Source organism: Hyla sarda, chromosome 8 (genome assembly GCF_029499605.1).
Source record: "Hyla sarda isolate aHylSar1 chromosome 8, aHylSar1.hap1, whole genome shotgun sequence".
Taxonomy (NCBI): domain Eukaryota; kingdom Metazoa; phylum Chordata; class Amphibia; order Anura; family Hylidae; genus Hyla; species Hyla sarda.
In genome coordinates, this window is record NC_079196.1 from 38238674 (window position 1) to 38254596 (window position 15923).

General features: G+C 40.7%; 1 protein-coding gene across 4 annotated transcripts in view; it reads right to left on the minus strand.

Moving 5' to 3' along the window:
- Positions 1–15923, minus strand: part of ACVR1C (activin A receptor type 1C) — a 152672-nt gene that overhangs the window by 89345 nt on the left and 47404 nt on the right. Inside the window, exon 1 of one of the 4 annotated variants that reach the window (XM_056534196.1) lies at positions 9543–9689. The exons of the other annotated variants lie outside the window; for them this stretch is intronic. The gene's annotated coding sequence lies outside the window, so the exon portion shown is untranslated. Of the gene's footprint in view, positions 1–9542; positions 9690–15923 lie in introns of those variants that run through there. 4 annotated transcript variants of the gene reach the window in all.

Below are 15923 nucleotides of genomic sequence, written 5' to 3' on the forward strand. Positions count from 1 at the left end.
TAATAAATAAATAAATAAAAATAAATGCAAGTTTAGCATGTTTGAATAAAAAAATAATAATAATTGCCACCCAAAAAAAAAAAATTATAATAATAATAATTCCCTGAAAACGATGGATTCTCAAACCTGGGACTTTCAGGCTGTTGCAAAACTATGACTCCCAACATGCCCGGACAGCCTTCGGCTGTCAGGGCATGCTGGGAGTCATAGTTTTGCAACAATTGCAGGTACCCTGGTTGGAAAACTTATATAATATGACACTAATAATATTGGAGCCTTATTTTGACCACAGGGGTGTGATAAGTTTTGCAATGCCCTTCGACATTGGATCTAATTTTACTTTGACATTGCTCACACAATTTACAGGTCTCAAATCTCAAAAAAAAAAAGGTCTAATTGTGAAATTATGTTTCACAACCGGCATGTATGGAAAGGCAGCAGCTGTTGTGAGCTGATAAGTAACTTCAGTTTATTAGCTGTTGTAGAGTACAAGGATGAAGGTCAGAGGGTTTCATAGTACAGAACGTGCATCACTCCAGGACTCCCTTAAGATACATTACTGATGTAAGCTTACCACGAATATGCACGTTTGGCCTCCTCACCCAGTGACCCTGTGTCCAGTTTATACTATGTACAGATCATACAGATCTGGCTGTCATACAAGTCGTGCCAACGCTAAAGAGAAATCTTCTCCCGTTTGCACCATTATGGAGCAATATGGAGCAACGTCCGGTGGTTAGTCAAGAAACCTTCCAATTCCCAACCCAGTTGCTTCATGCAAACTCATTATAATGTAAAGAAAAACATCATTTTGTCCTATTCTCTCCTTAAAAAAAAAAAATCTATCCAGCTGTTTCCTATCTTGGGTTTTCTAAAAAGGTTGAATGAAGGTCAAATTTGTCCAACATCTATGTTTCCTTCAGCTGATCTCTAACCTGGCTTACCTTTAATTCCGATTAATACAGACCCTAGGTCTTTATCTAAAAACCCCAGCAAAGTGGCTTGCCCGTACCATAGAAACATAGAATGTGTCAGCAGATAAGAACCATTTGGCCCATCTAGTCTTCCCAATAATCTGAATCCTATCAATAGTCCCTGGCCCTATCTTATATGAAGGATAGCCTTATGCTTATCCCAAGCAGGTTTAAACTCCTTCACTGTATTTGCAGCGACCACTTCTGAGGGAAGGCTATTCCATGCATCCACTGCCCCTGGGGCACTTACCTCACCAGCCCCCCTTCGCTACAGTAAATATAAAAATTATTTGATCCCCTGTTGATCTTGTACTTTTGTCCACAAGAAATGATTGGTCTATAATTTTAATGGTCGGTTTATTTGAACAGTGAAAGACAAAATAAAAACAAATAGATCCAGAAAAACATATTTCAAATAAGTTATCAGTTGTTTTCCCTTTTATTTAGTGAAATAAGTATTTTAATCCCCTAACAATTAGGGCATCAGCAAGATTTCTGACTCCCAGGTGTCTATTATACAGGACATGCTGAGATTAGGAGCACTCTCTTTAAGGGAGTGCTCCTAATCTCAGCTTGTTACCTGTATATAAGACACCTGTCCACAGACGCAATCAGTCAATCAGATTCCAAACTCTCCACCGGGGCCAAGACCAAAGAGCTGTCCAAGGATGCCAGAGACAAGATCTTAGACCTACACAAGGCTGGAATGGGCTACAAGACCATCGCCAAGCAGCTTAGTGAGAAGTTTACAACAATTGTTGCAATTATTCACAAATGGAAAAAAATAATAATAATAATAATAATAATTGCTAATCTCTTTCGATCGGGGGCTCCATGTAAGTTCTTAACTTGTCAAGCAAGGTCCTCCTGCTCAAGAAAGCACATGTACAGGCCCATCTGAAGTATGCCAATACACATCTGAAAAGTGTGGTCTGCTGTTTGAATTTTATGGCCAGTGGTCCTATTAAGTAGCAGGTACTGCTATGGGAACCCCCGTGGTTACTACTTTTGCTACTTTGTTATTGGCCCATTTTCAATAAAAATGTATAACTCTAACAGTCCATTTATCAGCCAAATACAGTTGTACTTGCGCTATATTGATGATGTTATAAAACTGTGGTCATCACAAATAGCTTTGAGGACTTTGTGACTTATCTAGGGCTGCAGCTAACGATTATTTTAATAATCGATTAGTTGCCGATTATTTCATCGATTAATCGGAAAAAATGTCAAAATGCCAAAAAAGGGGTTCAGCTGATTCTACTTGAAAAATTATGTACAATGGCCATATTAAAAGTTTAAAGCATGTGATCTGACCAAACAGCAGCAATTTTGAATTATTATTTATTTATTTTTTTTCCGCCGGTTGCTGTCATTATTAATGATCCTGTACAGAAACCAGCGTAAATTTGATATTGCCGCATGGGTAACTGTCTGAACTATTAAAATAAAATGTTAATGATTCACTAATATTTTAATAGTTCAGACAGTTAGCAATACGGTAGTATCAACTATGTAAAAGAAAAAGTCATTTTACTTTTTTTTGTATAGTAATAGGAAAAGGGGGAGCTAAGTTTTATTGGGAGAGCGGTTAATTTACATTTTTTTTTTTTTTTTTTTATATAGCACTCCTATACACATGAGGGTATGTGCAGACTGCAGAGCATTGCTTTTACAGACCCTATGGTGCAATGCTGTGCAGTCTGCACATCCCCCCCACGAGTATAGCAGTGTATGTACATTCCTATACAGATGGGGTATGTGCAGAGCATTGCACCCTTGTTCCCCCCTTTAGGCAGCAGGCCCCCCTTTAGACAGCAGGGCCACCACACTTTAGACAGCAGGGCCCCACGTAGACATTAGCAACAGCCCCTCCAGTAGACGGCAGCCCCCACCCTTGTAGACAGCACTCACCTGCGGCTGTCCTCTGCCCCGTTCTCCCGTCCGCATCATGTCCTCATCCTATGGAGGAGCATGTGACATACACATCACTCTGCTTCCTGCGTAGCGTTACGCTGGGGACGGGGGAGGAGGTGGAGTGACGTGTGTGTCCCATGCTCCTCCATGGGATGGGATGCGGACGGGAGAACGGGAGAAGCAGGTATCGGTTCAATTCACTGCCACCGCCCTGCTGCTGCTCTATTCTCTGCTGCTCATCTCTGTCGAGTACAGAGATGAGCAGCAAAAAAATAAACATGTCCCGGCGCTGCGCTAATTGCGCTAGGAGTAGAGCAGCAGCAGGGACATGTCGGGCGGCGGTGAATGAATGAAGCCTACATGCGGGACACGCCAGCTTCATTTATTCACTGCCGCCGCGGACAACGAATCGGGCGATTATTCGATAACGGGATTCATCGACAACAAATCCCATTATCGAATTTAATCGATTTAATTGATTAATCGTTGCAGCTCTAGACTTATCTGAACTAAAATGGTGTAAACATGGGATTTATGAGTATCTATGGGGACAATACCCTGGATGTTTGGGGATATTTATACTGTGGTTGAAGATGGCATGTGGAAATGCATTGGCTACCGAAAAGTAATGGCTATAAACTCTTCACTAAGGTATAAGAGTTATCACCCCCAACATATCAAAACGTCTATGCCCTATAGCCAATGTTTACGTCTTATTAGAATTAATAATACAGAACAAAACTTTATCAGACAGGCCAGTGAATTGGGCAGTAGGTTACGAGATCGAAGCTACCCTCAAAAACTTATAGACATAGCATATAAAGAAGCATTAAAACTTTATTTTATTTAATTTTTTTCAAATCAACTGATGCCAGAAAGTTAAACAGATTTGTAAATTACTTCTATTAAAAATATCTTAATCCTTCCAGGACTTATTAGCGGCTGTATACTACAGAGGAAATTCTTTTCTATTTGGATTTATTTTCTGTCATGACCACAATGCTCTCTGCTGACACCTCTGTCTATGTCAGGAACTTTCCAGAGCAGGAGAGAATCCCCCTATCCTGCTCTGGACAGTTCCTAAAATGGACAGAGGTGTCAGCAGAGAGCACTGTTGTTGTGACAAAATAAAACCCAAAAGAAAAGAATTTCCTCTGTAGTATACAGCCGCTAATAAGTACTGGAAGGATTAAGAATTCCTAATAGAAGCAATCTACAAATCTGTTTAACTTTCTGGCACCAGCTGATTTAAAAACAAAAAATTAAAAAAAGTTTTCCACCAGTGTACCCCTTTAAGTCAGGAACATGAGACCATCTTTCACACACACAAGAAAAGTAAGAAGAAAAGTAAATAGTTCAGCAAATAGCAGGGATAAAAGATTTGTCTTTCCCTTTAAATACAGCCCCATAAGTAACACAATAAAAAATACCATTCCAAAAAAAAACAGCATATACTACAAAGTGATCCACACTACTAGAAGAAGTAGCGAGTAGAAAACCAATTGTAACATTTTGTTGATGTAGGAATCTAGAACATATAATGAAAACTAACTTAAAGGGGTATTCCAGGAATTTTTTTTTTTTTTTTTTTTTAGATCAACTGGCTCCAGAAAGGTAAACAGATTTGTAAATTACTTCTATTAAAAAATTCCAATAATTATCAGCTACTGAAGTTGAGTTGTTCTTATATGTCTGGAAACAGTGCTCTCTGCTGACATCTTTACATGTCTCAGGAACTGCACAGAGTAGAAGAGGTTTGCTATGGGAATTTGCTTCTACTCGACAGCTCCCAAGACACGTGTCATCAGAGAGCACTTAGACAGAAAAGAACAACTCAACTTCTGTAGCTCATAAGTACTGAAAGAATTAAGATTTTTTTTATAGAAGTAATTTACAAATCTGTTTAACTTTCTGGAGGCAGTTGATATCTAAAAAAAAAGTTTTTTCCTGGATAACCCCTTTAAAGTATGCCGAAAGGTAATTATAAACGTGGCCAATGCAACTACAGTCAGCACCTTAATTTGTAAATTACTTCTATTTCATAATCTTAAACCTTCCAGTACTTATCAGCTGCTGTATGCTCCAGAGGAAGTTGTGTAGTTCTTTCCAGTCTGACCACAGTGCTCTCTGCTGACACCTCTGTCCATGTCAGGAACTGTCGAGAACAGTAGAGGTTTGCTATGGGGTTATGGACGAATACATATTAATTTGTTCTATATTACATTTCAAATTCATTATTGAAATGTTCCTTTTGTTTAATTCTTAAAAAAAAAAAAAAAAAAAAAAAAAAAAACACAATAAAAAATCATATTATACGGGATTTGCTTCTATTCTGGACAGTACCTGACACAGACAGAGGTGTCAGCAGAGAGCACTGTGCTCAGACTGGAAAGAACTACACAACTTCCTACAGCAGCTGATAAGTACTGGAAGGATTAAGATTTTTAAATGGAAGTAATTTACAAATTGGTATAAATCTCTGGCACCAGATTATTTGAAAAAAATGTTTCCCCCTCCGGAGTATCCCTTTAAAACAATAGGATCAGAAGTAGAGATGAGCGAACTTACAGTAAATTCGATTCGTCACGAACTTCTCAGCTCGGCGGTTGCTGACTTTTCCTGCATAAAGTAGTTCAGCTTTCCGGTGCTCTGGTGGGCTGGAAAAGGTGGATACAGTCCTAGGAAAGAGTCTCCTAGGACTGTATCCACCTTTTCCAGCCCACCGGAGCACCTAAAAGCTGAACTAATTTATGCAGGAAAAGTCATCAACTGCCGAGCCGAGAAGTTCGTGACGAATCGAATTTACTGTAAGTTCGCTCATCTCTAATCAGAAGCTTAAAAAAAAAAAAAAGAAAAACTATGGTATCCATATGCATTTTTAGTATACATTTTTAGTGTACTTGGGAATGGGTTGCTGAACCATCCTATGTGCAACATAACACATTATGGGGTATTGGGGCATCCCGATATTAAATAGAGAACTGCCAGGCAGATACCGCAACTTCTTTAGTGTAAATTCTCGAATGTTGCAGATAGAACAAACAGAACTTTCCATGTGTATACAGTATATTGTGTACATATCTCCAGGTTAATAAGTGACCGGGCTCCCCTCCATTCCCTCTCTATACATGTGCAGTAAACTAAAGTACTATCTCATTGAAGAGGTTCACTAAAGTGGTTGCGAGATAAGCTTCACTACAGAGGAAAAGCTGCCTCAGCGATTACATACTACTAGGATGTAGATGTTTATGAGAACTTGTTCATTTACTGTGTCTCGTGGATACTACTGTAGGCTTGTTGCCCTCTAGGAAACTTCTACATAGCGCTTCTAATTTCTCCTCCTTGCTGACTTGAGTTTCCACTGGTAAATGATATGTATTATGGTGTATATGTGTATTGTGACATATGTTTATCAGCTACTGGTCTCAGGGATTGGTGTAAATGAGTACAATCTGTGGACGGTGCTCTGGAACATGTTGGTTTCCAGGGACGTAGCTATATGGGGTACAAAGGTTGAAGGCGCACATGGGGCCTGGAGCCTAAATGGGACTCAAAAGGTCCCTCTGAAGCATATAGGAAAACTAACAGCCATCTGTAGGCACCTTGTCCCTCTAAAAAGTGTGGACCTCGAGCTGTTGCAAAACTACAACTCCCAGCATGCCCGGACAGCCGTTGGCTGTCCGGGCATGCTGGGAGTTGTAGTTATGCAACAGTTGGAGGTTCACTGTTTGGAGATTACCCTTGACAGCCATTATCTTGTACTGTAAATCCCTTCTAAGGGTTGTCTAGGTTATGTCAATCCTCCTGGGACATCAAGGGACCGCAACCTGGTGCATGCCCGTTGGCTGTCAGGGCATGCTGGGAGTTGTAGTTTTGCAACAGTTGGAGGTTCACTGTTTGGAGATCACCCTTGACAGCCACCATCTTGTACTTAAATCCCTTTTAAGGGTTGTCTAGGTTACGTCAATCCTCCCGGGACATCAAGGGACCGCAACCTGGTACATTTATAGCGTAGGCCCTGCAAAGTCCATAAAATTTGTCAGTGGAGGTCTGACTACTGGGATCCACAGTGACACGGAGACCGAGGGGTGTACAGTACCTGTAGTCCTTAAACATGCATTCTCTATTTATATGGGCACTGTCAGATTTAAAAACTTTTTATATGTCGTACATCTTGGTAAAACATTAACCTTTCTGATATACCTCATAAGAAATTTTGATTTCCTTTTTATAGAAATCGTGTCTTATAAAAAATAAAAGACCACTAGGGGTCCCCAAACCATCCCGAAAATAAACCTGTCCGGCTGCAGCATCAACTTTGTCCCAGATGAAGCACAGGCTGGGACAAAGTCCAGGATGGGACTAGCACTCCTCTGTGATAACTCCTGTCCCATCGGACTGCAGCAAGGAAACAGAGAGGAGGGGGTTACAGAGCAGCCTGCAGTGATTGGATGAAGAGAACCAGCACAGCACAGAAGACTCAGAGAGGAAGATGAGTCATGCAGAGTGAGGACACGCCCCCTCCAGAGCACAGAATGACAAACCAAGTGAGAAACAGATAGAAGGTATTTGTGAGAGAAATATAGGTGCTTGACACATAAAAAGTATATGTACATGATCAGGACTAGGTATTGAGTAACATACAACTTTTGTGGGATATGGCAGGTTACTCTTTAAGGTTTTTTTTTTTTCCCACTACATATTCTTTGAATAGGCCATCAATGTGTGTTGAATGGTGGTCAGACCCCAGGGGCCCCTGTCCATCAGCATAACCAAGGGGCTAAAACACTCTTTGAAGTGATCATGGTCCCCTTAAAGGCAATTTGTCATCATTGTCACCTGCACAAACCTTTATAGACAAGTAGTGTAGGTGACACTGATGACAACAATACTTACCCAGTCCTATTCAGTGCAGTGGTTCTCCTGCAATCTTCTGTCGTATCTTCCTTTCTGGGGTCAACTTGGAGCATGGGCGGAGCTTAGTGATGTCACCGCTGCTGTTCTCTGATGGGTCCTGCTGCTAGCAAACAGCAGCGGTGACATCACTAAGCTCCGCCCATGCTCCAAGTTGGCCCCGAAAGGGAAGATATGGTGGAAGATTGCAGGAGAACCAGTGCATGGAACGGGACCAGGTAAGTGTCGTTGTCTTCAGTGTCACCTACACTACCTGTCTGTACTGACCTGTTAGTGCAGGTGACACCGATGACAGATTTCCTTTAATGCTTTTTTCGGACACCGACGGGTACATAAGGCTGCATCTGGTACTACAGTCCGGACCCTATTCACCTAGTCAGCGTCATTCTTAGTACAGCAGGATTGTGCGTTGTCAGAAGCAACAAGAACACGCTAAACTGCAGGTCCCTTAAAGAGGCACTGTCTTGTTAAAAACTTTTCATAGATTGCAGGACTCATTATACTATGACATTTCACAATATACACCTGTTAAAAAAAAAATTACATTTTCACCTGAAATTCAAGCTCAAAATAGCCACCCCTAGGGGTCGCCTGTCTTTTAGCCAGACAGACTAGTCTAGATTTTACAGCATACTGGATACCGGCCGTAAAGAATACTGGTATTCAGTATAGGAGATTTCTATTGTGTAAGCAAAACTACAGATAAAGGATGCGTGGACATGCTGGGAGCTGTAGTTTACAACAGCTGGAGGCAACACTGCTCTAACACAGTTATTTACAAACACTGCAGCTTCAGTTGTTACTAAACTACAACTCCTAGCATGCTGAAATAGTCAAAGCTTTCTCGGACTCCTGAATGACAAAGAAGTTGATCAGACATTCAGGAGTCTGTGAAAGATGACACACATAGTGACAGCTATGCTGATTAGCATCCAGCTTTACTAGGAGAAGATAAAACAGATAGAACATGTATTCATAAAAATGCTGTACTTTTATCTAAAAAAATCATTGCACTAATTTTATAAAGATCTATTTTTATATTTATACATTTTATCCTGTGATGAATTCACCATAATATCTTCTGATTACTGCAGGCAAGCTCCAAGTGTCTTCCTCTGACACATGACACAGCATAAAACCAGAGAGGAAAGGGTTACAGAGTAGAGAGTACTGATTGGCTGACTGCCCAGGCTTGCTCCTGTGAGGGAGACAGACTGACACGCCCCCTCCAGCCTGCACAATGAAAAAGTAACTCACCGGCAGATAAATGCTTATATCTCTGGATATATAGGTCCTAGACACATAAAAATGATATGCACATGATCAGGATTGGGTCCTGAGAAACACATCCCTTTTTTTCTTTTTCTTTTTGCACTATGACAGGTACGCTTTAAGGTACTGTGAGAGGAGAACTGATGGTACAGAAGAAACAATGCCCTGTGCCCTACATCTGCCACGCTGCAATGTTATATACAACAGGACACAATAGGTAAATAAAAATGAGGGAGTGGCATAGGAGTCATTGTCATAGTTCTGTACGTGATATGCACAAAATATACAATATCTCACTAAGCGCCAACTAATAGACATAACAAACAGAATTACATTGTTCGCTGCTGTATAAGGGAAGCATAGGTGCAATAACTGATACGGCCATATTGCAAACCTATGTTGGCTGGACCAGATAAAATCATCCTCTCTCTACATTACTATAAACCTGTCCAACTTATCACTTACAGGTCTACGCTGTTTTGTTGGCACCCTGACCAAAATCCAAGGAAAAGCTGGTATTACGCTCTACTTGATCTCACAAAACTATGCAGATGACTGTAACTGCACTGTAATCATTTCTATGGTCTGCAGAGCTTGTGTAGACAGGGGAAGAGATTCACCAAGACCTGTGCTGAGGAAATGCTGACCAGTTGCCCATAGCAACCAATCAGATCGCTTCTTTCATTTTTGCAAAGGCCTCTAAAAAGTAAAAGAAGCCATCTGATTGGTTGCTATGGGCAACTGGTCAACTTTTCCTAAGCACAGGTCTAGATAAATCTCCCCCCCATGATGATGTCTACCGCTATATAGTCACTGTATACTGTATCATAATAATATTATATAGAGAAGATAATATGCACTCACCGCTAGGTTATGGCTGTCAATCCTGGGAGTCCGGGGACACGAGTGGAGTCGGCGTCTGCATGGAGCGCTCGGAGGCCCGAGCGCTCCATGCAGACGCCGACTCCACTCGTGTCCCCGGACTCCCAGGATTGACAGCCATAACCTAGCGGTGAGTGCATATTATCTTCTCTATATAATATTATTATGATACTGCAGTTTTTCTAATATGCACCCCGCAGGTGGCGTTTACACGTGAGTACCCCGGGCTGCCATATCTGTATAAACAGTCCATAAGGAGTCATAGACTAGGCTTTGATAACATTGCACACCTTGTGAGTGCCCCCACTTGCTATTCCTTTTACATTTTTGACTGTATGTTTTCCCTGTGATTGCATTGGTTTCCTCTGGGTACTATGATTTCCTCCCACACTCAAAAAACATATAGATAGGTAAATACAGATTGTGAGCCCCAATGGGTACAGGAAACAATTACAAGTGTACAGCGCTGTGGAATCTGTGTGCGCTATATAAATCAAGAATTATTATTATGGGGGAAATTAAACTTTACTGTGGTCATTATTCAGTAACCGTATGGCGGTATTATTCAGTGACTGTGCAGTGGTAATATGTGGTTATAAATAGAAGCACTGAACGATGGCACTCTCCCATAAAGGTATCTTGATTTATTGATAAAAAATCACCCAGTAAGGAATACAACAAGGCCGAAGGGCCGTTTCATGCCACACAGGGGGAGAGGTCATGATTAAAGGGGTACTCCTGTGGAAAACTTTTTTTTTTAATCAACTGGTGCCAGAAAGTTAAACAGATTTGTAAATCACTTCTATTAAAAAATCTTAATCCTTCCAGTACTTTTTAGGGGCCGTATACTAAAGAGAAATCCAAAAAAGAAATGCATTTCCTCTGATGTCATGACCACAGTGCTCTCTGCTGACCTCTGCTGTCCATTTTAGGAACTGTCCAGAGAAGGAGAAAATCCCCATAGCAAACATATGCTGCTCTGGACAGTTCCTAAAATGGACAGCAGAGGTCAGCAGAGAGCACTGTGGTCAGGACATCACAGGAAATGCATTTCTTTTTGGATTTCTCCTTAGTATACAGCCCCTAAAAAGTACTGGAAGGATTAAGATTTTTTAATAGAAGTGATTTACAAATCTGTTTAACTTTCTGGCACCAGTTGATTTAAAAAAAAAAAAAGTTTTCCACAGGAGTACCCCTTTAATCATGACCTCTCCCCCTGTGTGGCATGAAACGGCCCGTCGGCCTTGTTGTATTCCTTACGGTAAATTCTGGAATTTTAATGTGAGTCGTTCGGATGTCCGAGGTGTGAACTATATTACTGTATGTTGTATACTATATGTATTATTCTGAACACTTGGTAATATGTGGTTATGATGTGGCAGTATTGTTTGGACCCTGTATAATAGTTATTAGAGATGAGCGAACTTACAGTAAATTAGATTCGTCACGAACTTCTCAGTAGTTGATGACTTTTGCTGCATAAATTAGTTCAGCTTTCCGGTGGTCCGGTGGGCTGGAAAAGGTGGCTACAGTCCAAGGAGACACTTTCCTAGGACTGTATCCACCTTTTCCAGCCCACCGGAGCACCAGAAAGCTGAACTAATTTATGCAGGAAAAGTCAGCAACCGCCGAGCTGAGAAGTTCGTGACGAATCGAATTTACTGTAAGTTCACTCATCTCTAGTAGTTATTATTTGTAATATTGGCCTTAAAGGGGTACTCCAGTGGTAAACAATTTTTTTCAAATTAACAGGTGCCAGAAAGATGAACAGATTTGTAAATTACTTCTATTAAAAAATCTTAATCCTTTCAGTACTTATCAGCTGCTGTATGCTCCACAGGAAGTTGTATTTCTTTCTGAAGTACATTTAAGTCTGACCACAGTGCTCTCTGCTGAGACCTCTGTCCGTATCAGGAACTGTCCAAAGCAGGAGAGGTTTGCTATGGGGATTTGCTTGTACTCTGGACAGTTCCTGACACTGGAGTACCCCTTTAACATACTGGGTTTTGTGCAATAACAGTATGGTGGTAATATGTGGTTATAATGTGGCGGTATTATTTGGTCCTTGTATAGTGGTTATTATTGGTTGTACTGGCCTTGAGATACTGGGTTTTATACAGTAACAGTATGGTGGTAATATTTGCTCCTTGTATAGTTTAGTGATATGTTAACAGTAGAGATGAGCAAACTTACAGTAAATTCGATTCGTCACGAACTTCTCGGCTTGGCAGTTGATGACTTTTCCTGCATAAATTAGTTCAGCTTTTAGGTGCTCCCGTGGGCTGGAAAAGGTGGACACAGTCCTAGGAAAGAGTCTTCTAGGACTGTATCCACCTTTTCCAGCCCACGGTAGCACCTGAAAGCTGAACTAATTTATGCAGGAAAAGTCATCAACTGCCGAGCCGAGAAGTTCATGACGAATCGAATTTACTGTAAGTTCGTTAATCTCTAGTTAACAGTATGACAGTATTACTTAGAGGGCTTTTTATTTGTGCATAGAAAATGTAACACCTAGATTTTTTTCCTGTTTAGAGACAGATACATGTTCTTTTTTTCTTATCTGTTTCTATTTTCTGATTGAATTATGTTTTTGTTTTTTTGTAGAGTATTTTGGGGGCGTTTATCCAGCCTGAGCTCTTTCTAGCAGCATTTATTGACATGCTTTACGGTAAGTCCTATGGGCATAGACAACAGTGTACTAAAGCTGCCCCATTCAGAAGTTTTGGAGACATTACTGAGAATTCTCTGTAAACATTTCAGAGGGAGGTTTTACAGGGAGGGTGGAGACTGATCTCTGCTGTGAATGGTGGTGGATCCAGTGTTATCTTTCTACTGATGTCACCTGTTACTGTGCTCCCAAAAAAGAAAGGCATCACTGAGAAATTATCTGAACAGAAAGTTTCAGCTTAGTTTTACACCTAGTGGCCAGAATGGAAATCGCTGAATTCAGGATTATTATAAAATATAGATAATAAAATGGAAAATAAAAAAAAATAAAAAAAAATCTTTAAAAATATGGTTAACAACAGGGTGCCTCTAGCTGTTGCAAAACTACAACTCCCAGCATGCCTGGACAGCCTTCGGCTGTCCAGGCATGCTGGGAGTTGTAGTTTTGATATGGCTGGAGGCAACCTGGTAGGGAAACGCAGCTATAGCTCCTAGTCCAGTACTGCTCCGGAGTCCCCGGTGGCATTGCCCTCATGACGCCCCTCACACTCTGCACAGGAAGCTGTAGCCAATCCCTTTTAATCAGTGGTCCCACCCTACAGGAAGTGCATGTGACCACTAAGGGGGCGCTCCGTATTGAGTATAAGGTGATACTACCGGGGCACATCCACCAGGAATTCTAAAGCAGCAGCGGCACTGAACTGAGAGTGACAGAAAGGGGTTAAATATAGGGTTTTTTCACCCTTCTAACTCTACTCCTAGCTATTTTTTTTCCGTATTTTTTGTACTTTTGTAGCCCTGAAGATGTCCATACACCTTAAACACTGTTGCAGACTGTGCTTTTGACCAACTCTCTAAAGTATATGGTGACCTCCCAACTTTCCAAGCGTGATGGATCTTCACTGCCCGACACTTTTGTTCTTGGAGAGGTAAGCCAGCACCAGAGCTGTCTGGTCATGGCTTTCCCCTCCCCATAGGGCAGTGGTCTCCAAACCGTGCAAAACTATAACTAACAATATTTTTTAAATAAATCACTGCCAATTCTTCTCGTTGGTACCCACTTTATGGTTGACATTAGGGAAATGCATAATATCGTAAATGAATCCCTGATCCTGTATAACGTTATGACCAGAATGGAATCCTTGACAAGTGCTAGTGATTCAATAAAAACGTTGTAGCACAAGGAGCTAATCCAAATTCTCTGCAACAGGAACTCTCAATAGGATATAAGCTCTGATTACCCATCCTATACTCTGCCAGTGCACTGGTAGACACAGGCTGATGTAATAGACAGGCATACTAATAACCATTACACAGGCATACTAATAACCATTAGACAGGCATACTAATAACCATTCGTATGTCCTCTGTGAACAAGGATACAAGGACAACAATCTTTTACCAACAACACAGTCTGCAGCAAACAGCACCAATACATATGGTTATTATCTTATTAGACTCACTATCAAATAGGATGCAAGTAATTAGAAGTGTCCCCATGACACTCTCTATAAATTATGCAGCACAGATATTACTGCACCCTTGTCTTTCTCTCTTTGGGTAAAGGCACAGATAGTACTGTCTTCTCATCTCTCACTGTAAATGATGTAGGCACAGATAGTATTGTCTTCATATCTCTCACTGTAAATGATGTAGGCACAGATAGTACTGCCTCCTTGTCTCACATGAACATGAATAATAGTAGTAGTAGTAGTAGTAGTAGTAGTAGTAGTAGTAGCAATACAGTATACAACATGAATAATAGTAGTAGTAGTAGCAGTACAGTATGGAACGTGATAAAAAGTGCATGATGTGTGACTGTGTTGTAGAAGTAGTAGTTGTAGTATTAGTAGTAGTAAGTAAAAGTAGAAGTAGTTGTTTTAGTAGTAGCAGCAGTACAGTATCCAACATGATAGACAAAGCAGGAAATGTACGGCTATGTAGTAGTAGTAGTAGTAGCAGCAACAGTATAGTATGGAACATGAATAACAGTAGTAGTAGTAGTAGTAGTAGTAGTGGTAGTAGTAGCAGTACAGTATGGAACATGAATAATAGTAGCAGTAGTAGTAGTAGTAGCAGAACAGTATGGAACATGAATAATAGTAGTAGTAGTAGCAGTACAGTATGGAACATGAATAATAGTAGTAGTAGTACAGTATGGAACATGAATAATAGTAGTAGTAGTAGTAGCAGTACAGTATGGAACATGAATAATAGTAGTAGTAGTAGTAGTACAGTATGGAACATGAATAATAGTAGTAGTAGTAGCAGTACAGTATGGAACATGAATAATAGTAGTAGCAGCAGTACAGTATGGAACATGAATAATAGTAGTAGTAGTAGCAGTACAGTATGGAACATGAATAATAGTAGCAGTAGTAGTAGTAGTAGCAGTACAGTATGGAACATGAATAATAATAATAGTAGTAGTAGTAGCAGTACAGTATGGAACATGAATAATAATAATAGTCGTAGTAGTAGCAGTACAGTATGAAACATGAATAATAGTAGTAGCAGCAGTACAGTATGGAACATGAATAATAGTAGTAGTAGTAGCAGCAGTACAGTATGGAACGTGATAAACAGTGCAGGATGTGCGGCTGTGTAAGGTTTGTAGCTGCAGCAGGGGTGGTAATAGTAGCAGCCACCATTTTGGGTGATTCATCCAAATCTAATATTAAGTTATGATAGATATAACAATGAGCGAACTGATTCGGCACCAATCAGATTTTTGGGAACTTTTTGGGAATCTGGAGCTAATTTGATTTGTGCAGAATCAATTCGCTCATTGTTATATCTATCATGACTTGTTATGTAAGATCTGTTTACAATATGTAACAATATGGAATGCAAATAACTTTAGATAAAACCTAAACTACAATCCCGCTACCTGCTACACCCCACAATGTGATGCAGGACCCCCTGGAGTGTTTATATAACCACACGTCCATGGACTGCATCTACTTGCACGGGTATTTCTGACCTTTTTTTAGAAGCTCTCTCCCTTAAGAAGATTACAGTAGGACTCAGAGTTCACCCCACGGCAGCAGGTTTAATCATGTACGCCGTATCTGAAGCTCTCCAGCCTCAAACACAGCTTCACGGAATAACACAGACGCAATAATGACAACGATCACCCAGAGGTTTCCCTAAAAATTACCTGAAATGTATGAAAAATGGGAAAAATGACCACTGCAACCAGCTGCAACCCCCCCCCCCCGCCCCCACACTGACCAACCCCCCACCCTGTAAGCAGGCTCGCACCAAGCTTAATGCTGACGAATTGAGTAATGCCAG